Genomic DNA, 19,786 nt, shown 5'->3' on the forward strand with positions numbered 1-19,786 from the left:
TAACTTAGAAGTCGCTCATGCCTTCGCAGGGAATACTTGCAGGGGACAGGATCTTCGCAAGGAGTCTAGGTAGGGAGTAGAAGTGCCCAGGGAAAGCTTGTGCATATAAACAATTGTTTACCATGAAGCTGACCCTGAGAGCGCCGGGGCACAACACCTAATGCATGATTTGAGAGACATTTTGGAGAGATTTAGCTCCTTTTGAATTCTCTGTGCTGTATGGGTACATGTAATAAGCAGTGTGGGGGAGCAGAGTCCCTTAGGGCAACATATCTTCTCTGTGTTTTAGGAACTACTCAACTTGCTCGTTATGAGGAGGAAGTCACGACATTCTATACAGCCAGTTTCCTGGTCATTCTGCCCTGCTCCCACATCGCAAGACCCCTTTCCTTCCTTTCTTACATTTTGACAATGATTGGTTTTATTCATGTTCCAAGTTTGAGGTTTTTTAATTATTCTTTTTATTAACTTAAGTATTTCTTATTTACATTTTGAGTGTTATTCCCTTTCCTGGTTTCCGGGCCAACATCCCCTAGCCCCTCCCCCTCCCCTTTTATGGGTGTTCCCTTCCCCATCCTCCCCCCATTAACGCCCTCCCGCAACAATCACGATCACTGGGTGTTCAGTCTTAGCAGGACCAAGGGCTTCCCCTTCCACTGGTGATCTTACTAGGACATTCATTGCTACCTAGGAGGTCAGAGACCAGGGTCAGTCCATGTATAGTCTTTAGTTAGTGGCTTAGTCCCTGGAAGCTCTGGTTGCTTGGCATTGTTGTTCATATGGGGTCTCGAGCCCCTTCAAGCTCTTCCAGTTCTTTCTCTGATTCCTTCAACATGGGTCCTATTCTCAGTTCAGTGGTTTGCTGCTGGCATTCGCCTCCGTAATTGCTGTATTCTGGCTGTGTCTCTCAGGAGAGATCTACATCCGGCTCCTGTCTGCCTGCACTTCTTTGCTTCATCCATCTTGTGTAATTGGGTGGCTGTATATGTATGGGCCACATGTGGGGCAGGCTCTGAATGGGTGTTCCTTCTGTCTCTGTTTCAATCTTTGCCTCTCTATTCCCTGCCAAGTGTATTCTTGTTCCCCTTTTAAAGAAGGAGTGAAGCATTCACATTTTGATCATCCGTCTTGAGTTTCATGTGTTCTATGCATCTAGGGTAATTCAAGCATTTGGGCTAATAGCCACTCATCAATGAATGCATACCATGTGTGTTTTTCTGTGGTTGGGTTACCTCACTCAGGATGATGTTTTCCAGTTCCAACCATTTGCCTATGAATTTCATAAAGGCATTGTTTTTGATAGCTGAGTAATATTCCATTGTGTAGATGTACCACATTTTCTGTATCCATTCCTCTGTTGAAGGCATCTGGGTTTTTTCCAGCTTGTGGCTATTATAAATAAGGCTGCTATGAACTTAGTGGAGCACGTGTCTTTTTTATATGTTGGGGCATCTTTTGGGTATATGCCCAAGAGAGGTATAGGTGGGTCCTCAGGTAGTGCAATGTCTAATTTTCTTTTTTTGTGGGGGTGTCTTTTTTTGGGGCTGGGGACCGAACCCAGGGCCTTGCTCTTCCTAGGCAAGCACTCTACCACTGAGCTAAATCCCCAACCCCCAGAATGCTTCAAGGATGAGTGATTTACCTGGATTTTTTTACGTTTCCATGCATGTATGCATGTTATAATTTTTCGGGATCCTTGGAGCCAGAATACATCCCTCTTCCTGTGGCACTGTACTTTTGAAGAGGAGTCAGTATGAGGGCATGTGGGGTGTAAGAATAATCCATGGTCCTCTGAAGTGGTAGTGCATGCACGTAGACTCTGAGCCACCTCTGAGATCCTGTGAGTCCCAGGGATGTGAATCAAGTCATGAGGGGAATTTGTCTGCTCCTTTAGTCCCTGAGACAACTTGCCAGCTAAAGAGAAGACATTTTAAAAATATGTAAATTTTTCTGCAAGTGTTTTCTACATGCTTGCTGGTCTGTGAGTGCATGTGTGCGTGTGTGTGCGGTGGCATGTTTGTGTGTGTGTATGTGTGTGTGTATGTGTGTGTGTGTCTGTGAGTGTGTGTCTGTGTGTGTTCTGTGTGTGTTCATTTGTCTATAATAATTTAATGGAGCACAATGCGAAAAACTTGAAAGATACTTTCTTTCCAAATACTGTACTAAGTAGCCCTTTTTCTCTGGACCTGACTTTTATTTGAGGGTGCCTATAAGGACAACGGAGATCCTATTGATCCCCACGTCTTGCAGTTAAAACATGAAATGCTGTCCTGGGCCTTCTTTTTCTAACATTTTAAGACAGCAAATCATAAAAACAAATGTAAGCAGTCATCTAATTAATTCGTAGCAGCCAGCCAATCGTGGGACATACTTTAATGCCAGCATTTACTGGGCTGAGGCAAGTTGAAATCTGAGTTACAGGTCAGCCTGGACTATAGAGCACTTATCAGGAGAACCAGGAATATTCCAAGGAGCCCTATCTGAAACTAAAAACAATAATTTTTAAACAAATAATTAATGAATGAATAAAGGAATTACTTTCACAAGAAATTTCAGTCATAATAATTACCTAATATGAAAATCTTACTGTAAGATAATACCAAACTGTAATATTGCAAACCCTGTGGATAGTGGGACAGGAAATAGACAGAAGTTTGAGAAAATGATGATCTATAAAGTGAAATCCTCCGGGGCTGGCGACATGGCTTAGTGGGTAAGAGCATTGACTGCTATCAAAGAGGTTCTGAGTTCAAATCTCAGAAACCACATGGTGGCTCACAACCATCTGTCAAAAGATCTGATGCGTCTTCTGAAGACAGCTACAGTGTACTTGTATATCAGAAGTAATAATTTTTTACAAGGCAAAATTATACATCTCAGTGGTGCTTGGAATTCTCCTTGCTCTATCTGCCTCTGTCTCTGCATCTGACCCTGTCCCTGACCCTGATCCTGCTCCTGACCCTGAGCCTGACCCTGACCTGACCTTGACCCTAATTCTGACCCTGAACCTGCCTCACATACTCACTCTCACAGTCACTTACACTCTGCCCCTGCCACTGTCAGGTCCCCTGACCCTGACCCTGACCCTGATCCTGCCCTGACCCTGACCATGAACCTGAACCTGACCCTGACCCAGACCCTGTACCTGACCCTGACCCTGCCTGTCACTCTCACACTCACTTTCACTCTGCCCCTTACGGTGACCTGATCCTGACCCTTATTCTGACTCTGACACTAAGTTTCTATTAGTGAAGGGTTAACATGCAGATTATTTCAGTTTTCAACCTATCTACTGTAGAATTCTTTTTATATCACCACTTGTTTTCTCTCTAAATTGTAGGGCAACCATTTTAATTACTTTGAGTCATCAATCGAATCAAGGATGTATTCCAAAGTCATCGGGCAACAATTGAAACTTAACTGTAGTTCATCAGTGACTCCAGTGTTCTCAAAAGAATGATTTGTAACCTATATGTTAACTACAGGAAGATGGCATTAGTGTGAGAGTTAAATCCTGTCTTGGTTTCAGTGGGATAAATACCAAGGCCAAAACTACTAGTGGAGAAAAAGAGCTTTTTTTTTTTTTTAAATTGACAACTCACACTTTCTAAATCGCATCAGCTAAGGCAGTCAGGTTAGGACCTGAATCAGAAGGGGAACATGGAGATATGAACTGAAAAAGAAATAAGTTAGAATACTGGCTTAATCTCCTCCAGGTCACCTGAATGTGGGGGAAATAAACAGCAAAGAATGAAAAAGAAAAAAGGACAAAGTATGTCAGAAAGTTGACCTACATAAATATACTGAAGTCTGCCACTGATAATGTGTGTGACCATTTGGATCTCAAGTTCTACCTGACAGGTTGTACAATGTATACTTTTCATTATTTCTACTCTATGAGTGTTTTCCCCTAAAGAAGGTGTCTGTTGTCTGTGTCTAAATCCTCTAGAGGTCAGAAGGTTACTACAGATCCCCTGAAGTAGGAATTCCAGGTGGCTGTGTGATCCAGGGTGGGCTCTGGGAATTGAACTCAGGATCCTCTGCAAGAGCAGCCAGTGCTCTTCCGCACTGAGCCATGCAGGCCTGCAGTTCCACATTTGTTCCTGTCTGAAGAAGGTAGTAGAAATGCAATGTTTCTCAACAGGTCCAGAGGAGATAACTATAGATGAAAGCTTGCAGGTGACTGACAGAACACAAAATAAATCAAAGACAAAAACAGTTCAAAGAGACAGAGAAAAACCTGAGAGGGAAATCTGTGATCTATGGGGAGTTCTATCCGGGACGGAACTACACTACTGAAAATCATAAAACAGTCATGTACCCAACCCTGACCAGTGCTAAGATTGGTCCAAATGTATTGGCCCTATTGACCATGGGTTTCTAGCAGGAGGAGCCACGGTTTAACTGATCCACAACAAGAATCTATCAGATAAGCCTCAGGTCGACGACTAGACAAGGTAAATGTTAGAAGCAGCAGGATTTCTTAAGGTCCATGTCCCATAGGCCAGGAACCATTTTAATGGATCCTATGGCTTCCAGCAGGTCTTCTCGTCTCCAGAACCCAGAGATTAAATATGTTGTTCACCTGACTGTCAGAGGAGATCCGGCAGATGCAGAGGTGACTTGTCTCTTGCAAAGGCTTGGTTCTTTCACTGAGGACAGGAATTCGATTTGCAACAACTACACTGTGGCTGTCTCTGCCTGCATTCTGGTGCCTTACGCTGCTCTGCCCTCTTCTGGACAGTGCAGGTATTGCACATCTCAAGTTTCCATGCAAATTCACGGGTACACACAGAACCATCCCCCTGCTTCACAGGTTGTAAACTATAATGAATGAAGTGGAGAGTAAGAGTCTTAATCTTATGGGCAAGGTAGAATAGGAGACTGTGATCACTGTGTGTGCCCTCGCAAAAAACCGCAGAAATAGATCCTGTCCCTACACCCTAGGCATAGTCAGCTCGGGGAGGAGGGACTTAGCACAAGGAACTGAGGAACTCGTTTCCGGGCTTTTGCAGTCCGAATCTTTGATTGGCGGAAATAGCTACAGGGGAAAAGACTCCTAGCGCAGAAGCAACCCCTGGGATGCGAAAGATTCCTAGGTAGGCCTATTTTCCGTGGTGTGACCAGGAGCAGATCAGATGCCTTTCAGGTTGCTTCTATTTCCTTCCCTTAGAGAGACGAGGGAGGAGCTGCTAGCGGCTGGTCAGTAGAACTTTAACCGGACACCATATTGGCCTCTAGATTTGCAACAAGTTTGGACACCGGGTAAGCAATGGATGCCTCAAACACTCGTGGAGAGTCTTCGGAGACCATACATAAACGTCTTAATCTGCATGGACATTCAGACATTAGGAAAAGAAGGGCTGCTTTGCTACTTTTCATAGGTGGACAGTATTGTCATGGAAGAGAATATCGAGAACATTTTTATGGGTTTGTTCGTGGAGAAGGCTGCTCAAAGCACTCTACCCAGCAGTGCAACTTGCATAGGCACACAGCTGGAACGTTGGTCCTGTCTGACACTTAGAAGTCTCTGACGGCTTTGCAAGGAATCTGTGGAGGGGCCAGGATCTTAGCAAGGAGTCTACATAGGGAATAGAAGTGCACATGAACAAGCTAGCACTTGTAAACCATTGACCACCATGAAGCTGACCGTGAGAGCGCTGGGGTACTGGACTTAATGCATGATTTGTGAGACATTTTGGAGAGATTTAGCTCCTTTTGAATTCTCTGTGTGGTATGGGTATTTTGAATAGGGAGTGTAGGGGAGCCGAGACATCGTATCCCAATGGTCATTGCTGTAGAAGGAGATGTAAGCTTTGTATGGTGTTGTTTCAAGTGGAAGTCTGTGCTCCCCGAGGAGCTTACAATGCTCATAAGGGCTGAGCCAAATCTCCAGAACCAATAAGCCATTTAAAAAAATCCTTCACATGACTACGTGAAGGAATTTGGAGTTATTTTGGTATGGTGTTGTTGTTGTTTTTTTGTTGTTGTTGTTGTTCTTATTTTGCTGCTGCTGCTGCTGCTGCTTACCTTGCTACTCGACCAATTTCCTCCTTTGACTTAGAACCCAACGTCCTCTTTAAGGACACCATGTCTTCTCAGTGTGTTAGGTCCTACTCAGATTGCTACTTTTTCATGTGGACGCCAACCCACTTTCCATAATTGGTTCCCTGGGGTAGCAGGCTTTCCTCCATTTGAAAAATGATTGGTTTTATTCATTTTCCAAGTATGAGTGTTTTCCCTTGATTCTTGTATGCTTGCCTGCCTGCCTGTATGTGTGTTATAATTTGTCTGGTTCTTTGGAGACCAGGATACATGACTGTTCCTGTGACACTGTATTTTTGAATAGAGTCAGTTCGACAGCATGTAAAGTGTCAGGATCGAACTATGGTCCTCGGAAGTGGAAGTGCATGCACTTAGACTCTGAGCCACCTCTGAGATCCTGTGAGTCCCAGGGATGTAAATCAAGTCATGAGGGTTATTTGTCTGCTCCTTTAGTCCCTGAGACAACTTGCCATTCTCAACAGAAGACACTTTAAGGAGACGTAATTTTTTTCTGCAAGTGATGTGTGTGTGTGTGTGTGTGTGTGTGTGTCTGTTTGTGTGTGTGTATGTGCGTGTGTGTTTGTCTATAATAGTTTAATTGAGCACAGGCTTAAAGACTTGAATGATCCTCTGTTTCCGAAGATTCTACTAAATAGCCCTTGTTCCCTCCATGACTATGTAGTAGATCAGGGTGTCTATGGAGACAAAAGCGATCCTCTTATTTTCATCCCCTCGTCTTGGGGTTAAAGCATGAACTAATGTGCTGGGCCTTCTTTTTGGCACATTTTAGGAGAGTAAGTTATATGAAGGAACGAAGGTAGTCTTCGAATTAATTCGAAGCAGCCAGCCAATGGTGCTACATTCTTTAAGTCCAGCACTCACTGAGCTGAGGCAGGTTGATCTCTGAGTTCCAGGTCAGCCTGTTCTATAGAGCACGTACCAGGAGAACTAATAATATTCCAAGGAGCCCTACCTGAATTTATAAACAAAAGTATCAAAATAACATGATGAATAAATGAATTTCTTTCACAAGAAATTACTGTCATACTCAATTCCTAATATGAAAATCTTACCTGCAAAGACTGTCAAAGTGTAATCAAGCCAGACTTGTGCGTAGTGGGACAGGAAATACACAGGACCCTTGAGAAATTGAGGGTTTCTAAAGATAAAGCATCTAAGACATGGCTTAGTGCTGAAGAGCACTGACTGCTCGTCCAGAGGTACTGAGTTCAAATAGCACCAACCACATGGTTCCTCACTACCATCTGAAATGAGATCCGATGCCCCTTCTGGTGTGTCTGAAGACAGCCACAGTGTACTAATGTATCATAAATTAATGAATTGTCTAACAAAGCCTCAATTATACATCTCAGTGTGGTTTTGAATTCTCTGTGCTCCCTATGCCTCTGACTCTGTCTCTGACTCTGACTTTACCTCTGCCTCTGATTTGACTGTGAATCTAAATCTGCTGCGGACACTGACACTACTGACCCTAATCCTGACTCTGACCCTCACTCAGACTCGGTCTCTGACACTCACTCTCACCCTGACTCTATCTCTGACTCTGATTCTGAATGTTACTTTGTTCCTGCCCCTGACTCTGACCCTCACTCAGACTCTGTCTCTGAGTCTGACACTGTTTTCCCCTTACTACTGTGGTAACACGATCATTAGTTCAGATTTCAAAGACATCTACTATAGAACTCTTTTTCTATCACCATTTACTCTCTACATTGAAGGGAAACCATTTAATTTAATATGAGTCATTAACAAAATCAAAGATGTATTCCAACTTCATAGGGCAACAATTGAAATTAACTGCCGTTCATAAGAGTTCTCAACAAAATGATTTGTATCCAATACGTTAAGAGCAGGAAGAGGTCTTCAGTGAGAGAGTTAAATGCTGTCTTTCTTTCAATGTCATAAATACCAGGGCCAAAACTACAAGAGGAGGAGATTGCTTGTGTTTACAACTCTAACTGTCTAAACTGCATCAGCTAGGGAAGTCAGGACAGGACCTGAATCAGAACTGTACCATGGAGACAGGAACTGAAGCAGAGGCTATGGTAGCACCCTGGCTTCCTCTCCTCCAAGTCACACAAATGCGGGGTAAATAAACAGCAAAGTATGAAAAAGAAGTAAGGACAAAATATATCAAACAGGTTGACCTACATCAATATTTTGAGGTCTGCCCCTGATAATGTCTGTGATTATTTGGATGTGAAGTTGTACCTGGTACTCTGTAAAATGTATACTTTTCATCATTTGGATTGTAGGTATGTTTGTACCTTCAAGAATGTGTTTGTTGGCTGGGTCTGCAGCCGTGGAGGTCAGAAGCTAGCGTCAGAACCCCCACAGTAGGATTTAGAGGTGGCTGTGTGATACAGAGTGAGCCCTGGGAATTGAACCCCGGTTCCTCTGCAAGAGCAGCCAGTGCTCTTACCCTCTTAGCCAAACACGTCTGCAGCTCCATGTCTTTTCATGTCTTATGAAGGGTGTTCGTTAGAAAGTTTCTTATTAGGTCACGGTTTATTATAGCTTAGATTAATGCATGCAAGGGAATACAGGGAAAGAAAGAAAAGAAAAGAACAGAAAACACCAGGCCAAAAATAACAGGATCAAAGAATGAGAAAGAGAAGAAGCAGAAAAGGAAGTTTGGTGGTGATCTAAGGGAGGTCTCCCCAGGACTGTACTACTGTCCGAATGATCGCTGTACGGAGAAGCATAAACCAGGCAGGTACCTCACTTTAACCAGTGCTAAGATTGGTCCAATTGGGATTGAGGATTCAGCTAAGTGGTAGAGCACTTGCCTAGCAAGCGGAAGGCCCTGGGTTCGGTCCTCAGCTCTGAAAATGAAAAAGATTGGTCCAATTGTATTTGCCTTATTCGACATGGGCTTCTAGCCAGAAAGGGCCACCATTTTACAGATTCACAGCAGCAAGCTTTCAGATAAGCCTCAGTTCGACAACTGGACAGGGTATAGGTTAGAAGCAGCAGGATTCCTTAAGGTCCATTGCCCATTGACCAGAATTCATTATAAGGAATTCCATTATTTTCAGCAGGTCAGCTTGGCACCAGAATCCGGCCCTTAAATACGTTCTTCAAGTGACTATCAGATTATGTCCGGCAGCTGCGCCAGTGACTTATATCTTGCAGAGTCTTGTTTGTTTCACTGAGGACAGGGATTCGATTCCTAGCAGGTATATGGTGGCTCTCACTGCCTGCATTCCGGAGCCAAACGCTGCTGCGCCCTCTTCTGGACCATCCAGGTACTGCTTACACGAAGTCTCCATGCAAACACACATGTACACACCCAACTATAGCCACCTTCACGTATCTTAAAGTAAAGTGAATGAAGCGTAGACTAAGACTCTCCCTCTTCCTGGAAAAGTAGAATAGGAGAGTGGGATCGCCTTGTGCGACCTCACAGAAAACCGCGGAAATAGAGCCTGCTCCCCGCCCCCATAAGCATGGACAGCACGGGGAGGAGGGCTTTGCACGAGGAACTGCTTGCTGGGCTTTGCAAGACAGACTTTTTGCTTGGTGGACACATCTTCAGGGGAAAGTACTCCGAGCACAAAAGCAACCCCTGGGATGCCAAAGACTCCTAGGTAGGCAAATTCTCCGTGGTGTTACAGGAGCAGACGAGCTGCCTTTGCAGGTTGCTTCTATTTCCTTCCCTTAGAGAGAGACGAGAGAGTAGCTGCTAGCGGCTGGTGAGTTGGACGTTAACCGGACACCATATTGGCATGTAGATTTGCAACAAGTTTGGATACTGGGTAAGGAATGGATTGCTCAAACACTTGTGGAGTGAGAACTTTGGAACTTCTTAGTCTGCAGTGACATTCAGACATTTGTGAAAGCATGGCTGTTTTCTACTTTTCATAGGTGGGGTGTACGGTCATGGATGAGAATCTTTGAGATGTGGGGCTTTGCTGGTGAGAAGGGCTCGTGACCGCGCTCTACCCCAGCAGTGCAACTTGCATAGGCACACAGCTGGAATTTTGGTGCCGTCTGAGACTTCGGAGTCGCTATGCCTTCGCAGGGAATCCTTGCCGGGCCAGGATCTTCGCAAGGAGTCTAGGTAGGGAGTAGAAGTGCCCAGGGAAAGCTAGTGCATATAAACCATTGATTACCATGAAGCTGACCCTGAGAGAGCGGGGCACAACACCTAATGCATGATTTGAGACATTTTGGAGAGATTTAGCTCCTTTTGAATTCTCTGTGCAGTATGGGTACATATAATAGGCAGTGTGGGGGAGCAGAGTCCCTTAGGGCAACATATCTTCTCTGTGTTTTAGGACCTACTCAACTTGCTCGTTATGAGGAGGAAGTCACGACATTCTATTCAGCCAGTTTCCTGGCATTCTGCCCTGCTCCCACATCGCAAGACCCCTTTTCTTCCTTTCTTCCATTTTGACAATGATTGGTTTTATTCATGTTCCAAGTATGAGGGTTTTACCTGGATTTTTTTACGTTTCCATGCATGTAGTCATGTTACATTTTTCGTGATCCTTGGAGCCAGAATACATCCCTCTTCCTGTGGCACTGTACTTTTGAAGAGAAGTCAGTATGAGGGCATGTGGGGTGTAAGAATAACCATGGTCCTCTGAAGTGGTAGTGCATGTTCGTAGACTCTGAGCCACCTCTGAGATCCTCTGAGTCCCAGGGATGTGAATCAAGTCATGAGGGGAATTTGTCTGCTCCTTTAGTCCCTGAGACAACTTGCCAGCTCAACAGAAGACATTTTAAAAAGATGTAAATTTTTCTGCAAGTGTTTTCATACTTGCTTGTCTGAGTGTGTGAGTGCCTGTGTGTGTGTGTGTGTGGTGGTGTGTGTGTGTGTGTGTGTATGTGTGTGTGTGTGTGTGTGTGTGTCTGTGAGTGTGTGTCTGTGTGTGTTCTGTGTGTGTTCATTTGTCTATAATAATTTAATGGAGCACAATGCGAAAAACTTGAAAGATACTTTCTTTCCAAATACTGTACTAAGTAGCCCTTTTTCTCTGGACCTGACTTTTATTTGAGGGTGCCTATAAGGACAACGGAGATCCTATTGATCCCCACGTCTTGCAGTTAAAACATGAAATGCTGTCCTGGGCCTTCTTTTTCTAACATTTTAAGACAGCAAATCATAAAAACAAATGTAAGCAGTCATCTAATTAATTCGTAGCAGCCAGCCAATCGTGGGACATACTTTAATGCCAGCATTTACTGGGCTGAGGCAAGTTGAAATCTGAGTTACAGGTCAGCCTGGACTATAGAGCACTTATCAGGAGAACCAGGAATATTCCAAGGAGCCCTATCTGAAACTAAAAACAATAATTTTTAAACAAATAATTAATGAATGAATAAAGGAATTACTTTCACAAGAAATTTCAGTCATAATAATTACCTAATATGAAAATCTTACTGTAAGATAATACCAAACTGTAATATTGCAAACCCTGTGGATAGTGGGACAGGAAATAGACAGAAGTTTGAGAAAATGATGATCTATAAAGTGAAATCCTCCGGGGCTGGCGACATGGCTTAGTGGGTAAGAGCATTGACTGCTATCAAAGAGGTTCTGAGTTCAAATCTCAGAAACCACATGGTGGCTCACAACCATCTGTCAAAAGATCTGATGCGTCTTCTGAAGACAGCTACAGTGTACTTGTATATCAGAAGTAATAATTTTTTACAAGGCAAAATTATACATCTCAGTGGTGCTTGGAATTCTCCTTGCTCTATCTGCCTCTGTCTCTGCATCTGACCCTGTCCCTGACCCTGATCCTGCTCCTGACCCTGAGCCTGACCCTGACCTGACCTTGACCCTAATTCTGACCCTGAACCTGCCTCACATACTCACTCTCACAGTCACTTACACTCTGCCCCTGCCACTGTCAGGTCCCCTGACCCTGACCCTGACCCTGATCCTGCCCTGACCCTGACCATGAACCTGAACCTGACCCTGACCCAGACCCTGTACCTGACCCTGACCCTGCCTGTCACTCTCACACTCACTTTCACTCTGCCCCTTACGGTGACCTGATCCTGACCCTTATTCTGACTCTGACACTAAGTTTCTATTAGTGAAGGGTTAACATGCAGATTATTTCAGTTTTCAACCTATCTACTGTAGAATTCTTTTTATATCACCACTTGTTTTCTCTCTAAATTGTAGGGCAACCATTTTAATTACTTTGAGTCATCAATCGAATCAAGGATGTATTCCAAAGTCATCGGGCAACAATTGAAACTTAACTGTAGTTCATCAGTGACTCCAGTGTTCTCAAAAGAATGATTTGTAACCTATATGTTAACTACAGGAAGATGGCATTAGTGTGAGAGTTAAATCCTGTCTTGGTTTCAGTGGGATAAATACCAAGGCCAAAACTACTAGTGGAGAAAAAGAGCTTTTTTTTTTTTTTAAATTGACAACTCACACTTTCTAAATCGCATCAGCTAAGGCAGTCAGGTTAGGACCTGAATCAGAAGGGGAACATGGAGATATGAACTGAAAAAGAAATAAGTTAGAATACTGGCTTAATCTCCTCCAGGTCACCTGAATGTGGGGGAAATAAACAGCAAAGAATGAAAAAGAAAAAAGGACAAAGTATGTCAGAAAGTTGACCTACATAAATATACTGAAGTCTGCCACTGATAATGTGTGTGACCATTTGGATCTCAAGTTCTACCTGACAGGTTGTACAATGTATACTTTTCATTATTTCTACTCTATGAGTGTTTTCCCCTAAAGAAGGTGTCTGTTGTCTGTGTCTAAATCCTCTAGAGGTCAGAAGGTTACTACAGATCCCCTGAAGTAGGAATTCCAGGTGGCTGTGTGATCCAGGGTGGGCTCTGGGAATTGAACTCAGGATCCTCTGCAAGAGCAGCCAGTGCTCTTCCGCACTGAGCCATGCAGGCCTGCAGTTCCACATTTGTTCCTGTCTGAAGAAGGTAGTAGAAATGCAATGTTTCTCAACAGGTCCAGAGGAGATAACTATAGATGAAAGCTTGCAGGTGACTGACAGAACACAAAATAAATCAAAGACAAAAACAGTTCAAAGAGACAGAGAAAAACCTGAGAGGGAAATCTGTGATCTATGGGGAGTTCTATCCGGGACGGAACTACACTACTGAAAATCATAAAACAGTCATGTACCCAACCCTGACCAGTGCTAAGATTGGTCCAAATGTATTGGCCCTATTGACCATGGGTTTCTAGCAGGAGGAGCCACGGTTTAACTGATCCACAACAAGAATCTATCAGATAAGCCTCAGGTCGACGACTAGACAAGGTAAATGTTAGAAGCAGCAGGATTTCTTAAGGTCCATGTCCCATAGGCCAGGAACCATTTTAATGGATCCTATGGCTTCCAGCAGGTCTTCTCGTCTCCAGAACCCAGAGATTAAATATGTTGTTCACCTGACTGTCAGAGGAGATCCGGCAGATGCAGAGGTGACTTGTCTCTTGCAAAGGCTTGGTTCTTTCACTGAGGACAGGAATTCGATTTGCAACAACTACACTGTGGCTGTCTCTGCCTGCATTCTGGTGCCTTACGCTGCTCTGCCCTCTTCTGGACAGTGCAGGTATTGCACATCTCAAGTTTCCATGCAAATTCACGGGTACACACAGAACCATCCCCCTGCTTCACAGGTTGTAAACTATAATGAATGAAGTGGAGAGTAAGAGTCTTAATCTTATGGGCAAGGTAGAATAGGAGACTGTGATCACTGTGTGTGCCCTCGCAAAAAACCGCAGAAATAGATCCTGTCCCTACACCCTAGGCATAGTCAGCTCGGGGAGGAGGGACTTAGCACAAGGAACTGAGGAACTCGTTTCCGGGCTTTTGCAGTCCGAATCTTTGATTGGCGGAAATAGCTACAGGGGAAAAGACTCCTAGCGCAGAAGCAACCCCTGGGATGCGAAAGATTCCTAGGTAGGCCTATTTTCCGTGGTGTGACCAGGAGCAGATCAGATGCCTTTCAGGTTGCTTCTATTTCCTTCCCTTAGAGAGACGAGGGAGGAGCTGCTAGCGGCTGGTCAGTAGAACTTTAACCGGACACCATATTGGCCTCTAGATTTGCAACAAGTTTGGACACCGGGTAAGCAATGGATGCCTCAAACACTCGTGGAGAGTCTTCGGAGACCATACATAAACGTCTTAATCTGCATGGACATTCAGACATTAGGAAAAGAAGGGCTGCTTTGCTACTTTTCATAGGTGGACAGTATTGTCATGGAAGAGAATATCGAGAACATTTTTATGGGTTTGTTCGTGGAGAAGGCTGCTCAAAGCACTCTACCCAGCAGTGCAACTTGCATAGGCACACAGCTGGAACGTTGGTCCTGTCTGACACTTAGAAGTCTCTGACGGCTTTGCAAGGAATCTGTGGAGGGGCCAGGATCTTAGCAAGGAGTCTACATAGGGAATAGAAGTGCACATGAACAAGCTAGCACTTGTAAACCATTGACCACCATGAAGCTGACCGTGAGAGCGCTGGGGTACTGGACTTAATGCATGATTTGTGAGACATTTTGGAGAGATTTAGCTCCTTTTGAATTCTCTGTGTGGTATGGGTATTTTGAATAGGGAGTGTAGGGGAGCCGAGACATCGTATCCCAATGGTCATTGCTGTAGAAGGAGATGTAAGCTTTGTATGGTGTTGTTTCAAGTGGAAGTCTGTGCTCCCCGAGGAGCTTACAATGCTCATAAGGGCTGAGCCAAATCTCCAGAACCAATAAGCCATTTAAAAAAATCCTTCACATGACTACGTGAAGGAATTTGGAGTTATTTTGGTATGGTGTTGTTGTTGTTTTTTTGTTGTTGTTGTTGTTCTTATTTTGCTGCTGCTGCTGCTGCTGCTTACCTTGCTACTCGACCAATTTCCTCCTTTGACTTAGAACCCAACGTCCTCTTTAAGGACACCATGTCTTCTCAGTGTGTTAGGTCCTACTCAGATTGCTACTTTTTCATGTGGACGCCAACCCACTTTCCATAATTGGTTCCCTGGGGTAGCAGGCTTTCCTCCATTTGAAAAATGATTGGTTTTATTCATTTTCCAAGTATGAGTGTTTTCCCTTGATTCTTGTATGCTTGCCTGCCTGCCTGTATGTGTGTTATAATTTGTCTGGTTCTTTGGAGACCAGGATACATGACTGTTCCTGTGACACTGTATTTTTGAATAGAGTCAGTTCGACAGCATGTAAAGTGTCAGGATCGAACTATGGTCCTCGGAAGTGGAAGTGCATGCACTTAGACTCTGAGCCACCTCTGAGATCCTGTGAGTCCCAGGGATGTAAATCAAGTCATGAGGGTTATTTGTCTGCTCCTTTAGTCCCTGAGACAACTTGCCATTCTCAACAGAAGACACTTTAAGGAGACGTAATTTTTTTCTGCAAGTGATGTGTGTGTGTGTGTGTGTGTGTGTGTGTCTGTTTGTGTGTGTGTATGTGCGTGTGTGTTTGTCTATAATAGTTTAATTGAGCACAGGCTTAAAGACTTGAATGATCCTCTGTTTCCGAAGATTCTACTAAATAGCCCTTGTTCCCTCCATGACTATGTAGTAGATCAGGGTGTCTATGGAGACAAAAGCGATCCTCTTATTTTCATCCCCTCGTCTTGGGGTTAAAGCATGAACTAATGTGCTGGGCCTTCTTTTTGGCACATTTTAGGAGAGTAAGTTATATGAAGGAACGAAGGTAGTCTTCGAATTAATTCGAAGCAGCCAGCCAATGGTGCTACATTCTTTAAGTCCAGCACTCACTGAGCTGAGGCAGGTTGATCTCTGAGTTCCAGGTCAGCCTGTTCTATAGAGCACGTACCAGGAGAACTAATAATATTCCAAGGAGCCCTACCTGAATTTATAAACAAAAGTATCAAAATAACATGATGAATAAATGAATTTCTTTCACAAGAAATTACTGTCATACTCAATTCCTAATATGAAAATCTTACCTGCAAAGACTGTCAAAGTGTAATCAAGCCAGACTTGTGCGTAGTGGGACAGGAAATACACAGGACCCTTGAGAAATTGAGGGTTTCTAAAGATAAAGCATCTAAGACATGGCTTAGTGCTGAAGAGCACTGACTGCTCGTCCAGAGGTACTGAGTTCAAATAGCACCAACCACATGGTTCCTCACTACCATCTGAAATGAGATCCGATGCCCCTTCTGGTGTGTCTGAAGACAGCCACAGTGTACTAATGTATCATAAATTAATGAATTGTCTAACAAAGCCTCAATTATACATCTCAGTGTGGTTTTGAATTCTCTGTGCTCCCTATGCCTCTGACTCTGTCTCTGACTCTGACTTTACCTCTGCCTCTGATTTGACTGTGAATCTAAATCTGCTGCGGACACTGACACTACTGACCCTAATCCTGACTCTGACCCTCACTCAGACTCGGTCTCTGACACTCACTCTCACCCTGACTCTATCTCTGACTCTGATTCTGAATGTTACTTTGTTCCTGCCCCTGACTCTGACCCTCACTCAGACTCTGTCTCTGAGTCTGACACTGTTTTCCCCTTACTACTGTGGTAACACGATCATTAGTTCAGATTTCAAAGACATCTACTATAGAACTCTTTTTCTATCACCATTTACTCTCTACATTGAAGGGAAACCATTTAATTTAATATGAGTCATTAACAAAATCAAAGATGTATTCCAACTTCATAGGGCAACAATTGAAATTAACTGCCGTTCATAAGAGTTCTCAACAAAATGATTTGTATCCAATACGTTAAGAGCAGGAAGAGGTCTTCAGTGAGAGAGTTAAATGCTGTCTTTCTTTCAATGTCATAAATACCAGGGCCAAAACTACAAGAGGAGGAGATTGCTTGTGTTTACAACTCTAACTGTCTAAACTGCATCAGCTAGGGAAGTCAGGACAGGACCTGAATCAGAACTGTACCATGGAGACAGGAACTGAAGCAGAGGCTATGGTAGCACCCTGGCTTCCTCTCCTCCAAGTCACACAAATGCGGGGTAAATAAACAGCAAAGTATGAAAAAGAAGTAAGGACAAAATATATCAAACAGGTTGACCTACATCAATATTTTGAGGTCTGCCCCTGATAATGTCTGTGATTATTTGGATGTGAAGTTGTACCTGGTACTCTGTAAAATGTATACTTTTCATCATTTGGATTGTAGGTATGTTTGTACCTTCAAGAATGTGTTTGTTGGCTGGGTCTGCAGCCGTGGAGGTCAGAAGCTAGCGTCAGAACCCCCACAGTAGGATTTAGAGGTGGCTGTGTGATACAGAGTGAGCCCTGGGAATTGAACCCCGGTTCCTCTGCAAGAGCAGCCAGTGCTCTTACCCTCTTAGCCAAACACGTCTGCAGCTCCATGTCTTTTCATGTCTTATGAAGGGTGTTCGTTAGAAAGTTTCTTATTAGGTCACGGTTTATTATAGCTTAGATTAATGCATGCAAGGGAATACAGGGAAAGAAAGAAAAGAAAAGAACAGAAAACACCAGGCCAAAAATAACAGGATCAAAGAATGAGAAAGAGAAGAAGCAGAAAAGGAAGTTTGGTGGTGATCTAAGGGAGGTCTCCCCAGGACTGTACTACTGTCCGAATGATCGCTGTACGGAGAAGCATAAACCAGGCAGGTACCTCACTTTAACCAGTGCTAAGATTGGTCCAATTGGGATTGAGGATTCAGCTAAGTGGTAGAGCACTTGCCTAGCAAGCGGAAGGCCCTGGGTTCGGTCCTCAGCTCTGAAAATGAAAAAGATTGGTCCAATTGTATTTGCCTTATTCGACATGGGCTTCTAGCCAGAAAGGGCCACCATTTTACAGATTCACAGCAGCAAGCTTTCAGATAAGCCTCAGTTCGACAACTGGACAGGGTATAGGTTAGAAGCAGCAGGATTCCTTAAGGTCCATTGCCCATTGACCAGAATTCATTATAAGGAATTCCATTATTTTCAGCAGGTCAGCTTGGCACCAGAATCCGGCCCTTAAATACGTTCTTCAAGTGACTATCAGATTATGTCCGGCAGCTGCGCCAGTGACTTATATCTTGCAGAGTCTTGTTTGTTTCACTGAGGACAGGGATTCGATTCCTAGCAGGTATATGGTGGCTCTCACTGCCTGCATTCCGGAGCCAAACGCTGCTGCGCCCTCTTCTGGACCATCCAGGTACTGCTTACACGAAGTCTCCATGCAAACACACATGTACACACCCAACTATAGCCACCTTCACGTATCTTAAAGTAAAGTGAATGAAGCGTAGACTAAGACTCTCCCTCTTCCTGGAAAAGTAGAATAGGAGAGTGGGATCGCCTTGTGCGACCTCACAGAAAACCGCGGAAATAGAGCCTGCTCCCCGCCCCCATAAGCATGGACAGCACGGGGAGGAGGGACTTTGCACGAGGAACTGCTTGCTGGGCTTTGCAAGACAGACTTTTTGCTTGGTGGACACATCTTCAGGGGAAAGTACTCCGAGCACAAAAGCAACCCCTGGGATGCCAAAGACTCCTAGGTAGGCAAATTCTCCGTGGTGTTACCAGGAGCAGACGAGCTGCCTTTGCAGGTTGCTTCTATTTCCTTCCCTTAGAGAGAGACGAGAGAGGAGCTGCTAGCGGCTGGTGAGTAGGACATTAACCGCACACCATATTGGCATGTAGATTTGCAACAAGTTTGGATACTGGGTAAGGAATGGATTGCTCAAACACTTGTGGAGTGAGAACTTTGGAACTTCTTAGTCTGCAATGACATTCAGACATTTGTGAAAGCATGGCTGTTTGCTACTTTTCATAGGTGGGGTGTACGGTCATGGATGAGAATCTTTGAGAGCCTTTGTGGGGCTTTGCAGGTGACGAAGGGCTCGTGACCGCGCTCTACCCCAGCAGTACAACTTGCATAGGCACACAGCTGGAATTTTGGTGCCGTCTGTAACTTAGAAGTCGCTCATGCCTTCGCAGGGAATACTTGCAGGGGACAGGATCTTCGCAAGGAGTCTAGGTAGGGAGTAGAAGTGCCCAGGGAAAGCTTGTGCATATAAACAATTGTTTACCATGAAGCTGACCCTGAGAGCGCCGGGGCACAACACCTAATGCATGATTTGAGAGACATTTTGGAGAGATTTAGCTCCTTTTGAATTCTCTGTGCTGTATGGGTACATGTAATAAGCAGTGTGGGGGAGCAGAGTCCCTTAGGGCAACATATCTTCTCTGTGTTTTAGGAACTACTCAACTTGCTCGTTATGAGGAGGAAGTCACGACATTCTATACAGCCAGTTTCCTGGTCATTCTGCCCTGCTCCCACATCGCAAGACCCCTTTCCTTCCTTTCTTACATTTTGACAATGATTGGTTTTATTCATGTTCCAAGTTTGAGGTTTTTTAATTATTCTTTTTATTAACTTAAGTATTTCTTATTTACATTTTGAGTGTTATTCCCTTTCCTGGTTTCCGGGCCAACATCCCCTAGCCCCTCCCCCTCCCCTTTTATGGGTGTTCCCTTCCCCATCCTCCCCCCATTAACGCCCTCCCGCAACAATCACGATCACTGGGTGTTCAGTCTTAGCAGGACCAAGGGCTTCCCCTTCCACTGGTGATCTTACTAGGACATTCATTGCTACCTAGGAGGTCAGAGACCAGGGTCAGTCCATGTATAGTCTTTATTAGTGGCTTAGTCCCTGGAAGCTCTGGTTGCTTGGCATTGTTGTTCATATGGGGTCTCGAGCCCCTTCAAGCTCTTCCAGTTCTTTCTCTGATTCCTTCAACATGGGTCCTATTCTCA

The 19,786-nt window shown here is 44.2% G+C and overlaps 1 protein-coding gene across 2 annotated transcripts in view; it reads left to right on the plus strand.

Annotated features, from left to right (window-relative positions):
* The first annotated feature begins 5,011 nt into the window (after positions 1–5,011).
* Positions 5,012–19,786, plus strand: part of Zfp75d (zinc finger protein 75D) — a 56,646-nt gene continuing 41,871 nt past the window's right edge. Inside the window, exon 1 of one of the 2 annotated variants that reach the window (XM_087600793.1) lies at positions 5,012–5,265. The gene's annotated coding sequence lies outside the window, so the exon portion shown is untranslated. Of the gene's footprint in view, positions 5,266–9,104; positions 9,315–19,786 lie in introns of those variants that run through there. The other variant, XM_087600797.1, reaches the window with a different exon arrangement.

Source organism: Rattus norvegicus, chromosome X, assembly GCF_021556685.1.
Source record: "Rattus norvegicus strain SHRSP/BbbUtx chromosome X, alternate assembly SHRSP_T2T, whole genome shotgun sequence".
Taxonomy (NCBI): Eukaryota; Metazoa; Chordata; class Mammalia; order Rodentia; family Muridae; genus Rattus; species Rattus norvegicus.